Source organism: Meriones unguiculatus, chromosome 7 (genome assembly GCF_030254825.1).
Source record: "Meriones unguiculatus strain TT.TT164.6M chromosome 7, Bangor_MerUng_6.1, whole genome shotgun sequence".
NCBI lineage: Eukaryota > Metazoa > Chordata > Mammalia > Rodentia > Muridae > Meriones > Meriones unguiculatus.
The window spans coordinates 59,864,642-59,884,450 of NC_083355.1; the positions used below are offsets into that span (position 1 = coordinate 59,864,642).

A 19,809-nucleotide genomic window follows, 5' to 3' on the forward strand; every position below is an offset into this window, starting at 1 on the left:
GAGTTCCACGCCCGCCCCGACCGCCCTCCCCCGACCGCCGCTCCCTTTCAACTAACGCCCACACCCGGGGCCGCCGCCCCGCCCGCGCCCCTCCACACGCGCCCGCCACGCTTGCCCCGCGCCCGACACACGCGCGCCTCACGCCCACGATCGCCACGCGCGACGCCGCCCTCGGGATCCTCGGCACCGGCAGCCTCCGCGCGGGGCCTCATCTGCATAGCCCCGCCCACAGCCTTTCCCGTCCGGCTTCCGCTTTCCCCTCCTTTCCCTCCTGGCTCTCCTCTCTCTAGACCCGCAGGCTCTCCCCCGGCCTGGCCTGGCGCGCGCTCTGCGGCCTGCACGACTAGACTTCTCGTCCCGCCTGGGAGCCGTCTCCCACGGCTGGGGAGAACACGCCCGGGCGTCGTGGATGCCAACGTTTCCGAAGCCCCTGGACCTCCGTCCCGGGAGCAGCCCACAGCGCGGGGCCTCCGTAGCCGACCTCCGGGTCTCGCGCAGGAACCCCCTCAGCTGAGGCGCCTTCCTCTCCGAGGACTCGCGCTCGCGTCCACCGGACACACACACCAGCCTGCGCGGCTGGCTGGGCTCTATCGGCCTCGGTGGGGTCCTGTGGGGTCTGCAGGGTCCCTAGGACCGTTGCTTTGCTTTCCAGTCAGCAGACCCCGGGTCTGGTCTGGAGTACCGACACCCCGCGCACCCCCCAGGAAAACACCTTCCGCCGGGCCCTCGACACAGCTCTGACCGGTTACAGTCTCCAGTCCCGGGGAGACCGGTTTCCTGCCGGGAAAGAAAAGCCAAAGCCCCTGCTCCGGCGCCCCGAGCGTTAGGACCAAATAAATGATGACGATGTGAACAGCAGATTCTATATGAAGGAGGTTTATTAGATGGAGATGAAGAGTGAGAGGAGAGGGAGAGCCATGGTGAGGGAAGGGAGGAGGCGCCGACAGAGAAAGGGGAGAGGGCAGGAGAGGAGAGGGCAGGGACCAAGAAAGAGATAAAGTGGAGGGTTGGTCCTTTTAAGGAGCAACAGAACCAAGCCTGCCAGGTGTGGCTACCTGACCAATGACACAGAAGACATTATTGGTCGCTAGGCAACCCAGAGGCAAGCTGCCTAAATGTTAACATTCCTCCCTTTTTCTATAATTAAAAACGAGGAGCTTGGGCTGCTTCTCATGTAAGACAAGTTAAAGTATATCATTTAGGTTCACTGGAAGCAGCTCTTAGTTGCCATGCAGGGGTTAAGACAGAGAGGAAAAACAATGGCAACAAAATGGCCAGATTACGTGGCCAAAAGGAGGAGGGGAAGCTCCTGCCCTGGAAAGTTTAGGGTAGAGGGTTGCCAAGAGACTTGCCAGCCATGCAAGGCAGCAGATAGGGACTGGGGCGCTGTAGGGAGGTCAAAAGGCTGAAATGCTGGCCAGGCCCAGGAAGAACAGGCTGTTTTGATGCTGTCCAGGGTCTGTAAGAACATCCATGGCTGGGAGGGAAAGTGCAGGTCCAGCCTGATGGAAGTCTGCCAGGTCAGCCTGGAGCACTTGTGCCAGGTCAGCCTGGAGCACTTGTGCCAGGTCAGTCTGGAGCACTTGTGCCAGGTCAGCCTGGAGCACTTGTGGTAGCTGCTTTGGCGCTGTTGTGGACATAGGAAACATCTGTGTCTGGCAGGGTAATGAAACATATATGTGGGCAGAAGATAAAGTTAAGTAGGTTATGGAGAAAATTCTTTCGGGGTACATTTGAAACTTTAGAAAGAGCAAGCAGAGGTTGAATGTTTGGATCAGACTTGAACATGGGAACCTCCATTCACCTGAGGGAACCTCCATTTGCCCCATCACTGGCAGTAATTAAAAAGGCTTTGCTTTGGATCTGTCATCTAAGGAAAGTGAGGCCAAGCTTGGTTACAGAAGTGTGTAAGCTTAGAGGCCCTTCAAGCAGTCAGTAGGTGTAGAAATCTGAAATTCTGCAGAAGACATCCCAGAGGAGAGCCTGGAGGAATGGACAAATGGACTATTCCCATTGGGAGGGTAGGAGTCAGTACCTGCCAGAGGCGTTCCAAAGGCAAGGTTTGGCTCAGTAGAGTATGGTCCTACCTGATCCAACAACTAGTCAGCATTGGCCAGAGACCAAGGGGACAGCTGCATGTAGGAGACACGGTTTACCTAATGATAGAATTTTCATAGACTAGCGTGAGGGGGGAAACTGTGCAGAGGGGAAAAACACGCAGAGGGGAAAAAATCCCACCCAAGGGAAAGAATAAGTCCTAAATGGAGGTCAGCAAAAAAGGGTCAACCATAGCCAGTGATGACCGTGTTTGGGGCCTGCGTCCCTCCTTCTCAAAAAATAGTAGGAAGTTGCCGGACACTCAATGGTCAAGCTTCCTGTACCAAGAGAGGTTTTTATGCTGATCAATGAGGGGAACTCACCATCCAGCTGGTGTTCCCTGCAGAAGGTAGCAATCAAGTAGCCAGGAAAAGGAAGTCCCACACCCAGGGAAAGGAGAGCAATCCCATCTTCTGAGATAAGTGCAATAAGTGCAGTACTTATCTGGAGTCCAATTGACCTGAGAGGTGGAATCAGGTGGATTTCCTGCACCTTACAAGAATTACTTTTAAGTTTTACAAAGGAGATAAAACTTTAGACATGTTAGCGTCTCAATTGTAATCTGCACTGAAATATTCATTGCAGAAAAGGCAGTAGACATACACATTTGTGTTCACAGCATAAACTTTCTTTAAGATGAGCTCTGAAAGGGCAGAAGCCTTTTGTGAAGTAGAAGGGGAAGCCCACTTGATCTTAACCTTTAGTGTAAGTACACACTATGGAGATTTAAAATCTCGAGCTTGGAAGCATGACAGTGGGTGGTATAGTAGAATGTTTTTATATTAGAGCTAGATCAATACATCACAACTCTATTGATAAAGGTCAAAGCTCTGGACAGTCAGTATAACAGTAGCACAGCAACAGGAGGAAATATTAAGCCTTTTTACCTATTTAGGATACCTTAAATCACCTTAGACCTTGCAACCTTTATAACTTGCATTTACCAACTTTAAGACGCTTTCTTAGATCCTCAAAGATTTATAATTTCCATTTATCAACCTTAAAACTTCTTCTTAGACCCTCAAAGGTTTTGTTTTAGGCCTTTGTATCTAGTTATTTACCAAGAGACATAGGTGAGACTTCTATGAACATTTACTGTCCTTTAGCCAAAGGGATGGTAAAAGGTTCCATTCAGGCCTGTTTCTTGAGTACATTGTGTCTAGGCCTGACAATAGCAACCCTAGGCTTAAGGCCTGGTCTCCTGCACATGAAGAGAACCAAGAAGGCATCTGAAGTCTCCCAGGACAGAAGTTGGCAACAGGTCTGTGGGACCCCAGTGTGAGGCCAAAACAGACCTGCAGTGTAACCTGGGCTTGGCGATGGTGGTGGAGGTCGCTGAATCAAGGAGCCATTTGTCCTTCCAGGCCAAGGCTCTGGAAGGCTGGAAGTGTCTATGGCTCTTGTGCTGGTTGAGCCTCCACGGCTGGGCACAGAGGACAAGTCTACATGGGAGCATTTTGAGTTCCAGAGGCCAGTCTGCTGGCAGACTGACAGCTTGAAAGAGGCGTTGTTTGTAAATTTTATTTGAATTGTTATGTGGTGTGTATGTCTGGGCACACCATGTGCCTGCCTGCTGCCCTCAGGGGCCCCACACAAGCAAGGAAAAGATAAAAAAAATTGTAACCAGATGTCAGAAGTCTAGAAGCATTTCTCTCACGATTTAAAGACACAAACTACCAACTTGTTCATTAAATAGATTTCTACCTAGACTGGGATCAATGGTTCGGATGGTTTGACTTAAAAAAAAAAAAACATTAAAAAAAAAAGATTTATTCATTATAGATACAGTGTTCTGCCTGCATTTACACATGCATACCAGAAGAGGGCACCAGGTCTCATTTTAGATGCTTATTAGCCATCAGGTGGTTGCTGGGAATTGAACTCAGGACCTCTGGAACAGCAAGCAGTACTCTTAACCTCTAGCCATCTCTCTGCCCCTTAAAAAAAGTTTTTAAAAAATTTTTATGTGCACAAATGTGCTTTACCCATGTGCCTGGCACCTATTACTTGGATAGGACATCAGAATCCCCGGAACTGGAATCACTGGCAGGTTAGTCACCAAGTGGGTGCTGGGACTGAAGAACTCTGGTTCTCTCAGGAGCGACCACTGCTCTCATCTCTCCACATGCTGGACACGTTTGACAAGGGTCGAATAAGACTTCTGTGTCCAAGGTTAACTAGTGAACCTCATTTCTGGTTGTGTGAGCGGCAGGTAAACTATCATGTTTTAAAATAATGTATTTAGTTTTATGTACATAGGTGTGAGGTTGTCAGATCCTCTGGAACTGGAGTTACAGACAGTTGTGAGCTGCCATGTGGGTGCTGGGAACTGAACCCAGGTCCTCTGAAAGAGCAGCCAGTGTTCTTCCCACGGAGCCATCCCTCCAGCTTCTAAACTAGTACTTTTAAAATAAAAACGCTAGAATTGTATGCAGAATTGCCATGCCAGTAGCCATTTGTAGAACACTTGAACTAGCTTCAAAGGTTAGGAAGATGGGTTGGAGAGATGGCTCAGAGTTCAATTCCCAGCAGCCACATGGTGGTTCACAACCATCTGTAATGAGATTTCATGTCCTCTTCTGGCCTGCAGACATACATGCAAGCAGGACACTGTATAAATAAAAAGTAAATAAATCTTTACAAAAAAGATCTTAAGAGAGATGTTACATGAGCAGGGCCTGGTGGCTCACACCTCTAATCCCAGCACTTGGGAGGCAGAGGCAGGTGGGTCTCTGTGAGTTCCAGGACAGCCCAGGCTACAGAGAGACATCCTATCTCAATTCTCCCATACCTATTGGCATGGTTTGCATAAGAATGGCCCCAGCAGACTCATGTTTGAATACTTAGGGAGTGGCATTAGGAGGTGAGGCCTTGCTGGAGGAAGTATGTCACTGAGGGTGGGCTTTGGGGTTCCAAACGCCCAAGCCAGGCCTAGAAGTCTCTGCTACTTGTCCAGAGCCATGTCTGTCTGCACACAGCCATGCTTCCCACTAAAGGATAGTGGCTTTTTTTAAAAAAAAAAGATTTATTTCTTCACTATGTATACGGTGTTGTGCCTGCAGGCGAGAAGGCGATGCCATATCTCATTTCAGATGATTGTGGTTGCTGGGAACGGAGCTCAGGGCCTTTGGAAGAGCAGCCAGTGCTCTCACCCTCTGAGCCAGCTCTCCAGCCCCAATAATGGACTTATGAAATAAACCTCAGGTAATGAGCCTGTAAGACAGCAGAGCTGGCAGGAGCGAAATTAAGAGCCCTTTTTGGTGACAGTGACTGGGCAGTGCCCTTAAGGCATTAAGTAATGAAATCAGGTAATGTCATCTGATTAGCAGCTGGTGTGTGTAAAAGGGCGATAAGCCAAGCCATGCCCCCAAACAGTGTGTAAAACTGCAGCCCGAGCCTACACAGGCGCAGCAGGCTGGACTCGTGATGAGGAAGCTGCTAGACCGCTGATAACCAGCCAATTCCCAAACGGCTGTTTGAAAACCCCAGACCGCCTTAACAAACTGACCCTGGAAGGACCACCTTATCAGACCGGCCCTGGAAGGCGTTTTCCGAGCAGCCGCAGCTTCCTGCGCATCCGCGGCCTGGCCGGAGCAGAGAAGCTCCGAGGCCCATCAAGTCATCAGAAGACGCGTCTGAGGCCCGGCAGGAACTACTTAGTTCCAGGGCCTAGAAGACCCCGACGCCTGAGCCAAGAGTGTCTGAGCCCTTTCCTGTGGCCAGGTTGTATTCCCTGTAAGATTTATAATGTGCTGTGCAATTCTTAGGCATCTGTGTGATTTGTGTGATTAAAGCAGCATTCAAAAATCATTCTGGCGCTGGCTTTTACCAATACCTTGACGCCCTTTGTGGCCTCTCGGTTAAAGTCCTCCGGCATAATCAAGTGCTCGGACACCTTGCCACCATGCTTCGCTGTATAACGATAGTGGACTTATTAAATAAACCTTGCCACCATGCTTCCCACTGTAAGGACAGTGGACTTGTTAAATAAACCTCTGAACCTGGGTACAGCCCCACTTGACCGTGCCCCTCCACAAGAGCCGCCATGGCCACGGGGCTTCCTCACAGCAGCAGAGACCCAGCTGACCCCCGTCTGGGGTTACAGATGCTCCCTCCACGTTCAGCTTTTCTCCTGGGTTCCAGGCGCTGAACTCGGGTCATCAGGCTTGTGAAGCAAGTGCTCTCTCACCCTCCTTCCCTGCCCCCACTCTCTGCTCCTCAGGTTTAAAAGTCGGGGTGTAGCCAGGGTGTGGTGACACCTTTCTAGTCGTAAGTCACCAAACCCGATGGAAGGTTCTTTTTTCGTTAGAGTAGTACAAAGTCTTTTCTTCTCTCTTTTTTTTTTTTTAAGTTTTCATCTCATTTTAGTTTTTGGTGTTTCAAGACAGGGTTTCCCTGTGCAACCTTGGCTATGCTGGACTCCCTTTGTAAAGCAGGCTGGCCTTGAACTCACAGTGACCTGTCTGACTCTGCATTTCTGAGTGCTAGGATCAAAAGCGTGTGCCAGCCACCACACCCGGCCTCGCCTCGCCTCGCCTCTCCCCTCCTCTCCTCTTCTCTTCCTTATGTTTTTTTTTGAGAGAGTTTAGCTCTATATAACTGCCCTGGCGGTCCTGTAGCTTGCTTTGTATACAGGCTGGCCTCAAACTCACACAGACCTGACTGCACCTGCCATCTGAGCGCTGGGATCAAAGGTCATCACGCCCCACTGCAAGCTTGAATTCTTAAATTTTCTCTTGGAGACTGGAGAAAGAGATCACCGATGGTCAGGAGTACTTACTTGGTGCTCTCTTAGGGGCCCGGCTTTGGTGCCCAGCACATAAGTCTCCTGTTTCACAACTGCCTGTGACCATAGCTCCAGGGATTCCAGCACCCTCCCCGGCCTCTGCACACACACACACACACGTGGCACTTAGACATATATGTAAAAATGACTTTTTAAAAATTAAAACTTGGGTCAGAAGAGATGCTTCAGCGGTTAAGAGCACTGTCTGCTCTTCCAGAGGTCCTGAGTTCAATTCCCAGCAACATACGGTGACTCATAACCATCTATGATGAGATCTGGTGCCCTCTTCTGGTGTGTGAGCACACATGCAGGCAGAGTAGTATATAATAAATTAAAACAAACAAACAAACAAACAAAAAGTTAAAATTTTATTTTGGAGCTGCGCCTGAGGCAGAGGCAGGCAGAGCTCTGTGAGGTCAGGGCTAGCCTGGTCTACATAGTGAGTCCCAGGAGGATTAAAAACTAAACCAGTATGTAGCTATGGGTGGTGTGCCCGCATACCCACATGTGTGGACACACACACGTGTGCAATTACACATATATGTGTTTGCAGGGTGGACAGAAGTTAGAGGTGGCAATAGGGTTAGCCCCCTAGCTGTCTCTCCACTCTGTTCTGAGGCAGGGCTCCTGCTGGACCCGGGGCCCATTCCAGTGATTCCAGCTTGTGTTGGAAACGCCCTTTCTCTGTGTCTGGAGTTACAGCTGCGGGCAGATGAGCTGCCCCCACTCGGTGCTGGGAAGGAAACCTGGTCCTCCGCCAGAGCAGCGAGTCTGCTAACCACGGACTCATGTCTTCAGTTCCCTGGTGCGGGTCACCACAGCTTCTGGGAGGTGATGTGTGCTGTCCACAAGACAGTTCTCACGGGAGCCTGGCCCTCTCCCGAGTTCCTGGATGGTTGGCGCAGATGGAGACCATTGACCTGCAGCTGAGCGCTCACAGTTCCTTATTCACAGCAGTAACCTCAGCATTCATGTGTTGCAGAAAAACGGTAACACAAATCCCACACATAAATGTAATTTGGTTTTGTTTTTCGAGACAGGATTTCCCTGTGTAGTCCTAGAACTCTGAGATCTGGCTGCTTCAGCCTCAGCCTCAGCCTCAGCCTCAGGCATGGCCCCCCACTGCCCCCAAATATAAACCACTTAGAAGGCGATTTGACAGCATGAGCATTTAGCAAAACAACAGCATATACTGGAGTCAAGACTCTTCCCACAAGACAACCTAATGAGATTAACTGGACCACAACAAAAGATGTCTGTGTCCTGGTTCCTATTGCTGTGATAAAATTCCATCACCCCAACGCAAGCAGATTATTTCCGAAACTGAACTGTCTGTCCATCACCAAAGGAAGTCGGGAGAAAAATGGGCAAAAATTGAAGATCCCTGTAGTGTTGTCCAGTAAGTTTTCCTTCCTCTCCAGTCCTAAACTTTTCAGTCTCCTTACTCATAGTACATAATACATAGAAATGGCGATGCATGATAGCACAAGACACCGGTACTGCTTGTCAAAAACCACATTCACCGCCACCAACACAAAACACTATTTGTGAAAAACACAAGGAAACACATCCAATATCTTTCAGTACACACACGAAGAAATATGACACCTAACTTAACCTGAACAGTCGATTCTACCATTGACCAGCGCACACAGGGGAGAGCGCGAACGCAGTCCCCCACTACCACAAATTATGCAGTCGAGTTTCCCGCATTTGGGGAAATCGCAGGGGTCAGCACATCCGGAGTGCAATGGATAAGCCTCGCCCTGGGAAAACCACCTTCGTGATCATGGTATCTCCCCTGCCAGGTAAGTATGAGTTCCACGCCCGCCCCGACCGCCCTCCCCCGACCGCCGCTCCCTTTCAACTAACGCCCACACCCGGGGCCGCCGCCCCGCCCGCGCCCCTCCACACGCGCCCGCCACGCTCGCCCCGCGCCCGACACACGCGCGCCTCACGCCCACGCTCGCCACGCGCGACGCCGCCCTCGGGATCCTCGGGACCGGCAGCCTCCGCGCGGGGCCTCATCTGCATAGCCCCGCCCACAGCCTTTCCCGTCCGGCTTCCGCTTTCCCCTCCTTTCCCTCCTCGCTCTCCTCTCTCTAGACCCACAGGCTCTCCCCGGGGCTGGCCTGGCCTGGCGTGCGCTCTGCGGCCTGCACGACTAGCCTTCCTCTCCGAGGACTCGCGCTCGCGTCCACCCGACACACACACCAGCCTGCGCGGCTGGCTCGGCTCTCTCCGCCTCGGTGGGGTCCCGTGGGGTCTGCAGGGGCCTAGGACCGTTGCTTTGCTTTCCAGTCAGCAGACCCCGGGTCTGGTCTGGAGTACCGACACCCCGCACACACCAGGAAAACACCTTCCGCAGGGCGCTCGACACAGCTCTGACCGGTTACAGTCTCCAGTTTCGGGGAGACCGGTTTCCTGCCGGGAAAGAAAAGCCAAAGCCCCTGCTCCAGCGCCCCGAGCGTTAGGACCAAATTAATGATGATGATGATGTTGATGATGCCCACAGCAGGTTCTATATGAAGGAGGTTTATTAGATGGCGATGAAGAGTGAGAGGAGAGGGAGAACCATGGTGCGGGAAGGGAGGAGGCACTCAACAGAGAAAGGGGAGAGGGCAGGAGAGGAGAGGGCAGGGACCAAGAAAGACCCAAAGTAGAGGGTTGGTCCTTTTAAGGAGCAACAGAACCAAGCCTGCCAGGTGTGGCTACCTGACCAATGACACGTGATGACATCATAGGTCGCTAGGCAACCCAGAAGCAAGCTGTTTAAATACTAATATTCCTCCCTTTTTCTATAATTAAAAAACGAGGCACTTGGGGCTGCTTTTTATAAGGTAAGTTAAAGTATATGAATTTAGGCTCATTGGAAGCAGCTCTTGGTTGTCATGTAAGAGGTTGAGAGAGAAGAATTGCAGCAACAAAATGGTCAGATTGCAAGGCCAAGAGTAAGGGAAGTCTCTGCTCTGGAAAATTTAGGGTAGAGGGTTGTCAACAGAGAGAGTTGCCAGCCATGCAAGGCAGCGGGTAGGGACTGGAGAACGCTGGGAGAACCTGGAGCCGCTTGTCCTGGGTCCTGAAGCACACCACTTCAGCCTTTTGTTAACAAGTGAATAAGGGGCGTAGATTCTCTTCTGGCTACTTCCTGCTGACACTGGGGGCGCTGTAGGGAGGTCAAAAGGCTGAAATGTCGGCCAAGTCCAGGAAGAACAGGCTGCTTTGATGCTTTTCAGGGTCTGTGAGAACACCCATGGCTGGGGGGGGGAAGGTGCAGGTCCAGCCTGATGGAAGTCTGTGAGGTCAGAGCTGAACACCTGGAGCTGTTTTGGCGCTGTTGTGGCTATCGGAAACATCTGTGTCTGGCAGGACACTGAAACACATATATAGGCAAAAGACAAAGTTGAGTATGGAGAAAATCCTGTAGGTATACATTGAAAGGTTTGGATCCATGAGGCTTGTACATGGGAACCTCCGTCTACCTGGGGGACCTTTATTTACCCCTCACTGGCAATATTTAAAGGCTTTGTTTTTCATCTGTCATTGAGGTGAGGTTTGGTTATAGAAGCGTGTAAACTAAGAGTCCCTGGTGCCAGCTGGCACTAGGTGTAAAGACTTAAAATTCTCCAGAGGAGATCCTATCTGGAGCACGGGCGTCTGGGCGTCTCCCATTGGGGGCAGAGAAGTCAAGGCCTTCCAGTGTCGTCCCAAGGGAAGGTGACTCCGAGCAATAGTGGTGCTACCTGTCTAAGAGCTCATCAGCTCTTGGCTAGGGACCAGGGCGAGGTGCCCAGTGAGGCACGGCCCGAGCATGATGGTTTGCGTAGCGCTAGGTCTTCCCACGAGCGAGTGAGAGAGGGCCCATGAGCGAGCGAGCGAGCGAGGGGGCCCATGAGCAAGTGGGGAGAAGGAACTGTCTGTGAGAGGGGACGTACCGCCCAAGGGAGAGAGTGGCCCTAAAATGGAGGTCAGCATACAGTGTCAAACCTAGACAATTAAGGCTATGGCTGAGGGGGGGGTCCCTCCGTCTCAAAAGATAGTAGGAAGTTGCCAGAGCTCTGTGGTCAAGCTTCCCCTACCAAGAGAGGCGTGTTTGCTGAGAAAATGGAGTGAACTCACCAATCCAGCCAGTGGTTGCATGCAGTAAACAGCAGTCTGGTAGCCAGGAAAGGAAGTCCCAAAACCAGGGAAAGGGGAGGAGTCCCACCTTATTGAGATAGGCAATAAGTACAGTACTTATCTGGAGTCCAATCGACCTGAGAGGTGGATTTAGGTGGACTTTCTGCAGCTTACAAGAACTACTTTTAAGTTTTAAGAAGGAGATAAAACTTTAGACATTTTAGTATCACAATTGTACTGTGCGCAGAGAAAAAGGCAGTAGACATACACATGTGTTAACGGCATAAGTACTTTTTAAGGTGAACTTGAAAAGGCAAAAGCCTTTTATGAAGTGTTGTAGTAGGTTATTAATATTTATTACTGATTTATCTTTTAGTAATGCTGCTGTTAATCCTCAGCAGCTGTATAACCAAATCACCACACAGAGACTGGGTTTTTAGTTAACCTAGAACACAATGCTGGGCAATATTTACTACCTCCTAAACCTCCAAGCCCTCAGTTTATTAACATTTAGATTTTCCACATTATACTTGCTTTTTTGAAATCTTAGGTTTGGTTTATGCTCCACGTTCTCCAAGCTTTTTCCTCCTGCTCTGCTCTCCTTGCTCCTCTCTTGCTCCTCCTCCTCCCCCCACTCATCTCCTGCCTTCTCCCTCCCCTCTTTCCTGTCCTCTGACTCCTCCCTGCTCAACATTGTGTCTAGTTGCTTTTATTTTGTTTCTGTTTACACAAGAGTTGAGACAGGATGCTTATAGTGAGTATCACAATGCAATATCCTGATTGAAACCAGAGAGTTGGGGGTGGGGAAATCAGCATTTGAATTAACAAGGGTAAGGCATATACATTTTAAAAGAACATTATATCAACATTTCCCCCTTTAAGTCCAATAAAAGGCTCCTTTTCTTTCAATATAATAATAATTAAGAAATTATGAAAACTGTTAGATAAAATCTACACATGCAATGTCTAGTCCATGTGTATTTAGCACATGAAGAGGGTATCTTAGGAGAAAGTGTCTGATTATCCTATCTATCTTGATAAGTTTAAAGTTCTATACCTAAATTAACTTTTATCCTTATTGGTATTACCTATATGAAAAGATTTCTTAACTTCTAAACAACTTAAGCTTAAATGTGGTACTGTAACTATTTGGTCTTCAACCCCATCAGAGACTTGAGAAGGAATAAAATTAGTTATGAGAGTAAATAGGAAGTGCATGTTAGCAGCTTCCAAAAAATAAAAAACTGACAGAGACAGTTTGCTGCTGAACAGTCACCCATAACTCTCTATAACGTTGGAGCATCATCTTTAGCCTTCTGGCTCAGAATATTTTGACAGACATAAATGTGAAGCAGGAACAATTTAGGACCTGCTTACCCTGTCTTGGCAGAGTTCAGCAGTCGACTTGTCCTGCATTTAAGCTTGTCTATTTATGGCATAATTTGTCTGTCGTGAAGGGAGGGTATTTTCTTTTCCGAGTGGCTTGTTTGCCACATTTGAATCCATCTCCATATGGAGGTTCTTCGATGCTCATTATCTTCTTTCAGGTAGGCGGGGTGCTACCAGGAAATGACTTGTCAAAGAATCTTTAAAATAATAAGAACATTTTAAATGCCATATTCTGTAGGTCTCTGAAGTTTTTGAAGACTACCTATCTTTATGTAATCGCATAAAATCATATCTGTTAAACCTATAATGTATACTCGTGTGATAAATTAGACTAGTGTCTGACATGACTATGAGTTGAATAACTAACAATTAACTTGCATACCTAATATCCTAACCACCTTTTAATAGTAGTTTAAAAGTATTGGAAGTAACCTTGACTTTCTATCAATATACTAAAGCTTATACCAATGTATTAAAAATACTTATTTTTGCATCAATATGCAAAATCCTAGAGTTAAAATTAACCTTATTTGGTAATAACAAATAAAACCTTAAGTTGAGTAGATTCAATAATCTACCCTTTTTTCTATTTTTATAAAATATCCCTGTATATCCCTTGTTGTACTTTGAGTAAGAACGTTAATAATAAACATCTCCCAATGACAATAAAATTTCATGGCTATATCAAACAACCAAAAACATACCCAACCCCCTTTAAAGGAAACTGGGCGCCGTTCTCATGAGTTTCTTCTAGCTGACATTGTGGACATGTAGAAATCCTGTAGGGGGCCCAAATAAAAATGGTTAACTAAGCAAGCAATAACATTTGTGGTCCAATAACATTTGAATGTTGAGAAATTTCAGGCTTAATAAAGGTCCTTTTTGGAACAGTCTAAAATGTTGGACCAGTTAAAATTAGTAGCTTTCTTTAAAGTTCTTTTGGGAGCAGGCTTTGATGAGAAAACAGCAATTGAAGCAGTTGAGGCGGGAACAAGCAGAATGCTGGAACAGGCAAGATGCTGGAACAGATGTGTCAATGTCTCAGCATGCTGAAGAATGATTCTGTTAGGTTTGATCTAGCATCTCTGTCATCTAGTTCTTTTGTTCTGCAAACATATAATTTCTCACAAGCATTATAGAGTTCTAAAATTATAAATGTATGAGATGTGCAGGATGAAACTAAACTGTAAGCCAATTTTATCTATGCAAATTAAAAGCATAATACATTTTGAGGATATTATACCCAAGAATTATTGGCCAAGTATTGGTAGAGTTCTGGCTGGAAAAGTGTCTGTCAGTTTCACAGGTATTTCCAGGTAAAGGGATTATCAACTTATGTTACCTGTTCTGTTTGATCTTGATTTCTCTCCTCTTCTGAGTGGCTAAGGTCTTCCGGTGGTCTTCCACTGTCATTTCTGATTTTTATTAGTTTTGAAGAAACCCATAATTTCTCTTCTCCTGCACGAACATAAGCAAACCTCTTCCCCTGCGAAACACACTCCCTACTCTCCATTGTGAAGTTAGGGTGTCTTTGAAATACATAGGCTGAAATAACTCGGCATTTTTCCTATAACCCAGTGTCTCTCCACAGCTGCTGTGTGTTGTTCATTAACATTTAAGAAATGTAAGGTCAATAAAGCATTATGTAATCTATCTCTGGGGGTTTTAATGCCCCTCTCTGTTTGTTAAACATGTCCCTTAAAGTAAAGATTGGATCTTTCCATGAGTGCTTGACCAGTAGGATTGTGAGGTATACCTGTGACATGTTTTATCTTATGATATGTAAAAAACCTTTCCATTATTAGAGACATTCGCTGTAGCATTATCAGTCTTAATTTGTTTAGGAATACCCGTAACTGCCATCAACTCTAATAAATGCGTAATAACTGAATCAGCCTTTTCAGAGCTGAAGGCTGTTGCCCAGTGAAGCCCTGAATAAGTGTCTATAGTATGGTGCACATGTTTCAGTTTACCAAACTCTGTAAGATAAAGCACGTCCATTTGCCAAATTTCATTTCTTTGGTTACCTTTAGGGTTACTTCCTGCAGGTAGTGGAGTTTGGTTATATAAAGAACAAGTGGGACATTTTCTCACAACTTCTTTGGCTTGTTGCCAGGTGATAGAAAACTTTTTTTTAAACCTTTGCTGTTAACATGGTGTTTTTTTATGAAATTCTGAGGCTTCTAACACGTTTTTTATCAATAGTTGATCAATTTCATCATTGCCTTATGCTAGAGGACCTGGTAAACGTGTATGAGATCTGACATGTGTTATATACAATGGATTTTTTTCTAATTACTTGTTGTAATTGAAGGAACAGTGGAGTTAAGTCCAAATTGTCCTGAATTAGATCAGCAGTTTCTTCTACTTGCAGAACTCTTTCTGCATATTGAGAGTCAGTGACTGTATTAAGAGATTCCTGAAAATCTGATAACACCAAGAGAATTGCACATAATTCTGATTTTTGAACAGAATCATAAAGACTCTCCACCACTTGACTCAGATTTTCTGACTTACAACCTGCCCTTTTTGATTTATTGGCATTCGTATAAAATGTGGGAGCTCCAGAAATTGGAGTTCCTTTTACTATATGAGGGAGAATCCAATTGGTTCTTTTTATAAACTGAAGTTGCTTGCTTTTTGGGTATCTGTTGTTGATTTCTCCCAAAAATTCACAACAAGCTCTTTGCCAATATTTGTTGTCTGCCCATAATGACATAATGTCAGCATTGATAAAGGGCACCACAATTTCAGCTGGATCCATTCCAGCCAGTTGACGAAGTCTCATTTTTCCTTTTGGATCAATTCAGAAACCTTTTCTATATAAGTTTTTAGTTTTTAATTTTGTGTGCCAAAAATATCCATTCTAAGACACAGTCCTCCCTCTGCATAAGAATTCCTGTGGAAGAATGAGTGGAGGTCAAAGTAACCAAAATACAGGCCTTCTCTGGATGAGTACAGTCTACACATGCATCTTGTAATTTCCTTTCTACCAGAGCCAATTCCTTGTCAGCTTCAGTTGATAACGTTCTTGGACTATTTAAGTCCTTATCACCCTGTAAGGTTTGAAATGTTACTTAGCTCTTGAATAGCTAAACCAAGGATAGGCCAAAGTCAGTTAATATCTCCCCGCAGTTTTTGAAAATCATTAAGAGTTTTTAACTTTTCTAATTTGTACTTTTTGTGGTTGAATTTTTTTGTAGACCTATTTTATATCCTAGGTAATTAATAGAATCTCCTCTTTGTATTTTTCGAGAGCAATCTGTAATCCCCAACAAGGCAAAAGTTTTATTTATTTTATCAAAAATATTTTCTAATTTATTCATATCTGAATCAGCCAATAAGCTATCATCTATATAATTATTAATTATGGATTGAGGCAATATCTTACAGATTGTCTCCAATGCACAATTGTACAAGCTCTTGGCACACAGCAGGACTGTTTAACATCCCCTGCGGTAAGACCCTCCAGTGATATCACTTTATTGGACAGCTTCTATTCAAATTGGGTACTGAGAAAGCAAACCTTTCCCTATCATGTTCATGTAAAGGAACTGTGATAAAGCAATCCTTTAAATCAATCACTATAATAGGCCATTCCTTAGGTAACAAGGAAGGCAATGGGATTCTGGATTGTAGTGATCCCATTGGCTGAGTAATTTTTTAATTGTTCTCAGATCTGTTAACATCCTCCATTTGTCAGATTTCTTTTTGATGACAAATACCAGAGAATTCCAAGGGCTGTTGGACTCCTCTCTATGTTGAGCCTCCAGCTGTTCCAGGACGAGCTGTTCTAGTGCCAGGAATTTTTCTTTGCTCATAGACCATTGTTCAATCCAAATAGGTTGGTCGGCCAACCACCTTAGTGGTAAGGCCGTGAGGGGATTTATTAGCAGTGTCTTCCCAACATGAAGTTGAAAAGACGGCCTCTGCTGTATTTTGTTTATGGACAGCCTGAAACTGTTTTTGATGACATTTTAAAATAAATTTAGCTTCTTTGTCAGGAGTATTACCTGTTTTTTGGCTTGTCTCCGAAACTGGGGGTATGTTAATCTGGGTTTTCCATTGTTGTAACAGATCTCTTCCCCATAAGTTTATGTCTATCTCAGCCACGTATGGCCTTCCTTTTCCTATTTACGTTTCTAAGCCATCTGCCACTTTGTTTCACTTTAGATAAAGTTCCAACTCCTTGGAATTGAATATCCACCTCTTGAATTGGCCAATTTGGGGGCCAGGATTTAGGAGTGATAATTGTGACATCAGCCCCAGTATCTACTATGCCTTCAATTTCAATATTGAAAGACCCCTGAAGGTTGTCTTCCGTCAGGGAGACCCCGTACCCAAAGATCAACGAGTCCAGTCGTTCGGATGCAACCAGCAAGAGGCTTTATTGAGTACACGGGTACCTGGGGCGACAAAGTCTCTCAGAAGACTTGCGCGCCTCTCGGTTGGGGTGACGGGTTTTTATAGGGCTCGGGAGCAGGAAGCGTGGTTACAGAAGCGAGAAGCATAGTTACAGGGGTCTGATTGGGTGGTTTGAACAAAGCTGTAGTTAAGTCACGTACCCAGAACAGGGAAGGCGGGAAGGCAGATTGTGAGCCGAGTCACGTACCCACCCGGAACCGGGAAGGCGGGAAAGAATGCAGCGAGGTAGCTCTCCCCTCAGGGAACTTACTGCTATACCGCGCCTACTCTACATAGTGTTAACAATCGCTGCTTATCTTTTGGTCTCTCAATATTATTTAAAATTATCTTTAACTTTGGCCTTTGATCACTTATAGAGGTTTGCCAATATATTTGTTTTTTGTTCTCTTCCTGGTTTTTTGATTTATCTATAGAATCTGCTTTGGCCTCGCTGTCCAAGTTTTTAATGTTTATTCCCAGAGCAGTGGTGTTTAATTTTCTTGTGGAAAAGTATACCTGTCCAGTTTTGGGGCCTTCGAGAGGCCCCCCTTGGGCGTTTTCTGATAAAGGATTACCCCATTTATCTGTGACTGCTCTATATTCACAAGGCCAGTGACGACCCTTGCCACATCTTCTGCATATTCTAGGAAGCACAGGCTCCCTACTTGAATTATTTCGGTTTTCCTGGTAATTTCTTCTGTAGTAATCTTGCCCATCACAATTACAACATTTCCCAAGGTCTTTTGAGGTAGCTTCTCCTATCAAGGTCAAATTGGGTGAATGAGGTCTAATAGCAAACATATTTCTAATCCATTCGTCTATTGGAGCAGATCTTGGTCTTAATGGCCTTATTGCCTCTTTGCATTATTAGCATTTTCAAAAGCTAAAGATTCTATTAGTGCTTTTCTAGCTAGTGGATCTGATATACTTCTATCCACAGCTGAAGTCAATCTTTTCAAAAAGTTAGTGAATGTTTCCCTGGACCTTATATGGCCTGGGAGAATGGCTCAAGCGTTTTTTCTGATTCCTCAACCTTGTCCCAAGCATTTAAGGCTGCTAAGCGACATAATGCTAAGGTTTCTTCATTATATACAGCTTGTATCTCTGTGTCAGCATACTGGCCATCACCAAGCAGCCGTTTCCTAGAAACACCAGAACCTCTGGCTCTATTTTTGTGGGCTATTTCTCTAGCCTCTTCTCTCCACCATGAAAGCCATTGTAAATATGGCCCAGGTTCTAATATTGCCTTTGCCATATCCTCCCAGTCCTTGGAGATTACTCTACTTCTGATTGACCAGGAAGTCAACATTTGTTTTACAAATGGTGAATGCATTCCAAAATTAGTAACACTTTCCTTAAATTTCCTCAGATCTAGCACTTCCACAGGGCGCTATTCAGCTTCATGATAATCCAGTGGATGATCATCATCTGCTGGTCTCTGCTGTATACTGACTGGATAAGCCAACGTTTGTTTTCTAACCACCTTTGGTTGGTTCTTTTTATTTTTGTCTTTTGCCTCTGCCTGAGTATTTTCTGTACTTAGTATTCTAAACTCTTCTCTTAAGGTCTGCACCCATATTTTATACCTATATCCCTGTTGTTTTGTTCAATAATCTCTTGAATATCTTGTTTTATGCCTCTCTTCCAACTTTTAATTTTTTCTTTATATTGTTCTAGGTGTTCTTTGTGTTGTTCTAGTATCTTTTCTAAAACCTCTATCCTTTCTTCCTGTTGTTTATTCTGTTCTGTAAGTTTTTGTATCTTTTGTTTTAGGTCCTATTTCCAGTCTTCATTTTTTCATTTATATTGTTCTAGTGTTATACCCAGTTTGTGAGCCCCCAAAAGATCTACAGGAATCGACTCCATTGCAAAACACATGAGGGTGTTTTTATTGTAAATTACAAGCTGCAGCTTGGGCCTACAAAGCCCCCACCGCCAAAGCAGTGGGAGCTGAGTGCGCTGCGCCCAGGTTAGTTGGGTGATATATAGATTCTGGTCCCTCCCAGCATGCCCAAGGCAGGGGCAATTCCTGCCTGGCAAGCATCTATTGGTCAAGATGCTACATTTTCAATCGATTGGCTATAGGAAGGTTCCCAGACCACTGACCATGACCAGGTGTCCCTCCCTAGGGGGAGGGTCCAGTTTCCTAGCAACTGTATCTCTAGTGGGTGGGGAAAGAATGCAGTGAGGTGGCTCTTCCCCTCAGGGCATTACTAAACTTCTTTACCGTACCTACTTCAGGTCTTAACAATAGCTGCTAATTTATCTTTTGGTCTCTCACTAGTTGTTCTTTGTGCTGTTCCAGTATCTTTTCTAAAACCTTTGCCCTATCTTTGTTTATTCCGTTCTGCAGGTTTTTGTATTTCTTGTTTTATGCCCTGTTTCCAACCTTCATTTTTTCTTTTATATTGTTCTAGTAATTTTTCTAAAGCCTCTGCCTTCGGGAAGACATAAAAGGCTAATGAAACGATTAAAGTTAAATTGAGAACTATGACTGTAAGCATAGTCACAATTTCTAGACTTTCCTTTATTTCAGTCTTAAAACCATAGAACAGATTATCAGCCAAGCTCCAAGAAGTCTGTTTTATTGTTTCTTCCGTTTTGTTAGACTGTAGTGGCAGCTAGTTTTGTTATGAAGTCTCAGGTCTGCCCACAGTAGGCTGCCTTGCTCCAAGAGCCTCTCTTAAAGAGACAGTAACTGACCTGGGAGTTTTTAGATTTTAAGTTTGGTTTGCATCACTGGGAGCTTATTCCCCCCACCAAATTATGATAAAGTATGATTTAAAGGGTGTGGATTGTTAGAGTAGTTGGGCGCCATTTGTTGTAGTAAGTTATTAATATTTACTACTGGTTTACCTTCTAGTAATGCTGCTGTTAATCCTCAGCAGCTGTATAACCAAATCACCACACAGAGACTGGATTTTTAGTTAACCTAGAACACAATACTGGGCAATACTTACTGCCTCCTAAGCCTCCAAGCCCTCAGTTTCCTAACATTTAAGTTTCCCACATTA

At 45.6% G+C, this 19,809-nt stretch overlaps 1 non-coding gene across 1 annotated transcript; it reads right to left on the reverse strand.

Annotated features, from left to right (window-relative positions):
- Window positions 1-8,535: 8,535 nt before the first annotated feature.
- LOC132655641 (U1 spliceosomal RNA) lies at window positions 8,536-8,699 on the reverse strand. The gene has a single exon (XR_009593430.1). It is a non-coding gene; the product is annotated as a U1 spliceosomal RNA (small nuclear RNA).
- Between the last annotated feature and the right edge of the window lie 11,110 nt (window positions 8,700-19,809).